Genomic DNA, 5,000 nt, shown 5'->3' on the forward strand with positions numbered 1-5,000 from the left:
CTCGGTCCATGGGTGTTGTGTCACCCACTGCCCAAACTTCCTCATGGCTGAGTCAGGCATGGGGCGGTGGGTCCTGGTGACAGCTGACCCGGGGGGTCGAGGTGGTGGGTGTGGGTGTCCACAGTATGGAGAGGTGGGTGCTCCGTCTCATGGGAGGCAGCGGTTTGGGGGGCGAGTACTGCTGGCCCAGGTCAGTCAGTATAAGGTCGAGGATGGCTTGCTGGTGGGTGGGGAAGTCCACGACTTGGGTGAGGTGTAGCTTGTGTAGGATATCGTTGATATCTAATCTGTTAAAGTCCCCACAGATGACCAGTTTGGCGGCAGGATACTTCACCCTCAGGGCATCAGCAGTGTCGATGATGTGAGCGGTGAGTAACTGTGCTGTGGTGGCTTGTGGGGGGTGGTACACGACGCACACGATGATGGAGGCCGTGTTGCTGGGATGACAGGGGGGCGTGATTCTCACCCACAGGGTCTCTACACCGGCCGGAATATCGACAGGGAGGTGTGAGGGGCTGAGGGTAGAGCGGCAGAAAACGTCCACTCCCCCCCCCCCCAGCATCCTGACCTCAGGTGATGGTAGAGCTGGTAGTCCTGCATTGAGCACACCTCAGGAACAATCTGCCACGCCTCAGTAACCGCCACGGTGTCTGCACAAGTAGAACTCACCGTCACGATTAATTCGTCCATTTTGTTGGCTAAAGATGTTGCATTGAATAAGAGGAGGGAGGGTAAACTGTACCAAATCCGAGGTACTTCAATGTGCCTGTATTCCTTCTTCCCTACCCTGCGGTCAACTCTGGCACTTGAGGTCACAAACTTGATGGGACGCACTTGTTTCCCTCCCCTCGACCCGCGGTTCCGAAATAGTTTCAGGGTCTTAAGGCACTTTATCACGTTGGGCGGCGGGTAACCTGATCCTCGCCTGCGACGTAGGAGGTAGTTGCGTTCGTACGTTTGCACTGGAGCACCCATTGTTCTTTATGTGTCACCACTCACTCGCTAAATGTCTTCACAGGTACAGGAATTTCACCAGGACGAGCCTAAAACTAAAAGCTAAGAGTTGAAAACAGAAAAAAAAAAAAAAAAACTAAGGTCGCTATCACTAGGGGCAGGGGAAGGCCAACAAGCTGGCCGAGGCTGCCCGAGAGCGCCAAAGGTCACACGTCCTGCCCGTGTGAGGTCAGAAATGTGTGTGTGTGTGTGTGTGTGTGTGTGTGTGTGTGTGTGTGTGTGAGTGTGAGTGTGTGTGTGTGTGTGTCTTGCTGTGTGTGCGTATGTATGTATGTGTGTGTGTGTGTGTGTGTGTGTGTGTGTGTGTGTGTGTGTGTGTGTGTGTGTGTGTGTGTGTGTGTGTGTGTAAATATCTGCATGTGTGTTCATCTGTGTGTTTGTGTATATTCGTGTGTGTGTATCTGTGTCTGGGTATGTGTCTGTGTCTGTGTCTGTGCCTGTGTATGTGTCTGTGTCTGTGTCCGTTTGTGTATCTCTCTGTGTGTGTTCATGTGTGTGTGTGTGTGTGTGTGTGTGTGTGTGTGTGTGTGTGTGTGTGTGTGTGCGTGTGTCTCTGTCTGTCTGTGTATGTGTGTGTGTGTGTGTGTATGTGTGTGTGTGTGTGTGTGTGTGTGTGTGTGTGTGTGTGTGTGTGTGTGTGTGTGTGTGTGTGTGTCTGTCTGTGTATGTGTGTGTGTGTTTGTGTGTCTGTGTCTGTGTGTGCATGTGTCTGTGTATGTGCATAGAAGCCAGAAACAAGGCAAATAGGGTACTAGGATTCATTTTTAGGAGTGTTAAAAGTAGAAGGCCGGAAGTAATATTAAAGTTATACTTGGCGCTGGTCAGAACTCAGCTAGACTACGCTGTGCAGTTCTGGTCCCCGCATTACAGGAAAGATGTAGGTCTATTAGAATCAGTACAGAGGAAAATGACTAAAAGGATACATGGGATGAGGAGTATTCCTTAGGAGGGGAGGTTGAAGCTGTTAAATTTACATTCTCTAGAGAGACGTAGGTTAAGAGGGGACCTGATAGAAGTCTTTAAGTGGTATAAGGGAGATGTAAACAAAATTTTTAGGATCAGTAACCAGGGTAGAACAAGAAATAACGGGTTCAAGCATAAAAAAATTTAGGTTTAGGAAGGAGATAGGAAAAATATTGGTTATCAGATAAAGTGGTAGATGAGTGGAACGGACTCAGTAATCATGTAGTTAGTGCTAGGAAACTAGAGAGCTTTAAGAGAAGATTAGACAAGTTTATGGATGGGGATAACAGATGGAAATAGGTAGGTGTGTTTCATACAGAGACTGCCACGTGTAAGCCTGGTAGCTTCTTGCAGCTTCCCTTATTTCTTATGTTGTTATGTTCTTATGTTCTTATGTCTGTGTGTGTGTAATGATAATAATAATAATAATAATAAACTGTTTATTATTACGGCAGTTTACAAACTGAAAATGTACAGAGGGGGTGGGGAAATACTTAACATTAATCCTAAAGCTAAGTCTAATCTAGAGACGAAATACTATTTATTGATGGCTCGCACCATGGTGGGAATATCACCCGTGCCCTGCGCCTTTAAGGGCGTTATTTGGTTGTGGTGTCTTGTGGCACGGACCGGGCGAGGTGCGTCAGGCGCCAGCATATGTAGGAGGCGTGGATGACGTAGTAGTCCCCTTCCAAACTTCTCCAGGCCCTCTCGGTGCATGGTGGATACCTGGACATACTCAGGGTGGTCAGGGTTTCATCTTAAGTGGTGTAGGCAGGGCCAAGGATATCCCTTCAGGCCCTTTTCTGCACACTCTCCAGGCTGGGCAGTTGAGTGCGTGTGAGGGAGGAGGACCACGCTGGGGAGACATATATGAGCTTGGGGAGGATGAAGGTGAGATACATCCCCCTTAACTCGTCTGTCGGCGCCCCCAGCGACCTGAGTCTGTGCAGAATGTACGGCCTGTAGGTAGCGGATCTTACGGTGCTGGAGACGTGCTGCTTCCAGGTCAGCTGGTCGTCCACGGTGGCTGCGAGAAGTTTAGCACATCGGATCACCTGGAGGGGATAAGGGCCTCACTGTGAGCTGTGGAGGGGGCACTGGTACAGAGAAGGTACATAAATGCATCACCACAGTTTTGATGTGGTTGATGGTCATCCTGCTCTCCTCCGTCCACGTCTGTAGTCGCTCAAAAATGACTTGCAGTGTGTGTGTGTGTGTGTGTGTGTGTGTGTGTCTGCCTGTCTGTCAGCCTGTCTGCCTAAATGTGTGTGTGTGTGTGTGTGTGTGTGTGTGTGTGTGTGTGTGTGTGTGTGTGTGTGTGTGTGTGTGTCTATGTGTGAGTGTGTATGTCTGTCTGTGTCTATGTGTGTGTGTGTGTGTGTGTGTGTGTGTGTGTGTGTGTATGTGTATGTAAGTGTGTGTGTGTGTGTGTGTGTGTGTGTGTGTGTGTGTGTGTGTGTGTGTGTGTCTATCTGTCTTTTTTTTTTTTTTTGTGTGTGTGTGTGTGTGTGTGTGTGTGTGTGTGTGTGTGTGTGTGTGTGTAATAATAATAATAATAATAATAATAATAATAATAATAATAAACGGTTTATTATTTAGGCAGCTAACAAACTGAAAATGTACATAGGGGGTGGGGAAATACTTAACATTAATCCTAAAGGTAAGTCTAATCTATAAGGGACTATTGATTGATGGCTAGAACCTTGGTGGGAATCGCACTGAGTCTGTACCGGTCCGTGCGCGGCGCCTTTAGGGGCGTTATCTTGTTGTGGTGTCTGGTGGCACGGACCGGGCGAGGCGCGTCAGGCGGCAGCATGTTTCTGAGACGTGGATGATGCAGTAGTCCCCTTTCAAACTTCTCCAGAGCATATCGGTGCCTGGTGGATAATCTGGACAGATTCAGGGTGATCAGGGCTTCTTCATAGGTGGTGTATGCAGGGCCAAGAATGACCCTGCACGCCCTTTTCTGCACACTCTCTAGCTGTAGCTGTTGAGTGTGTGTGAGGGAGGAGGACCACGCTGGGGAGGTGTACATGAGTTTGGGGAGGATGAAGGTGAGGTACACCCCCCTTAACTCATCTGTCGGCGTCCCCAGCGACCTGAGTCTGCACAGCATGTACAGATTGTAGGTAGCTGATCTTACGGTGCTGGCGACATGCTGCTTCCAGGTCAGCTGGTCGTCCACCGTGACTCCGAGAAGCTTGGCACATCGGACCACCTGGAGGGGGTAAGGGCCCACTGTGAGCTGGGGAGGGGGCACTGGTACAGAGGAGGTACAGAAATGCATCACCACAGTTTTGCTGTGGTTGATGGTCATCCTGATCTCCTCCGTCCACGTCTGCAGTCGCTCCAGAATTGCTTGCAGTGGCGAGTAGTCCGGGTTCTTGGTGCAAACTGGGACGCCCACGGTGCAGTCGTCCACATACTTCCAGCGATGGGGGTTGTCAGTAAGGGCGTCGTTAATGAGGAGGAGGAAGCATAGAGGACCCATCTTGGCCCCCTGAGGGACCCCACATGTCAGCTGTTGGAAATTAGAGACAGAGTCCTGATAGCGAACGGCCTGACGCCTCCCTGAGGGGAAATCGGTTAGCCACGCTGTCAGGTTAGAAGGGAGACCCAGACTTACTGCCTTGCTGATGACAACAGTGTGATCAACAAGATCAAAGGCTTTTTTGAAGTCCACAGTCCACAAAAGCAACAGCTAGATAGGTATTTCGCTTGTCCAGGTGGCTCTAGATGAATTCAAGGAAGCTGGTCAGGAAGTGGGAGGTGGAGGTGGCTTTAATATTTCAAAACTGTCTGATATCCACGGTATTACAAATTTTGGTGTAGGCCCAGTCATATACAAAATCTTCACAAATAAGTCTAGGGATGGGGGTGATAGAGACTGGCCTGAGGTCATTGAGTGACTGTGGACTGTAAGTTTTGGGGATGGGGGTAACGTAAGATATCTTCCAGTCCGCGGGGCAAGAGTGTTGGGAGAGTGAGGCGTTTATTATGGAGCATAGCGGTGTTGCTAG

Source organism: Scylla paramamosain, chromosome 3 (genome assembly GCF_035594125.1).
Source record: "Scylla paramamosain isolate STU-SP2022 chromosome 3, ASM3559412v1, whole genome shotgun sequence".
NCBI classification, from domain to species: Eukaryota; Metazoa; Arthropoda; class Malacostraca; order Decapoda; family Portunidae; genus Scylla; species Scylla paramamosain.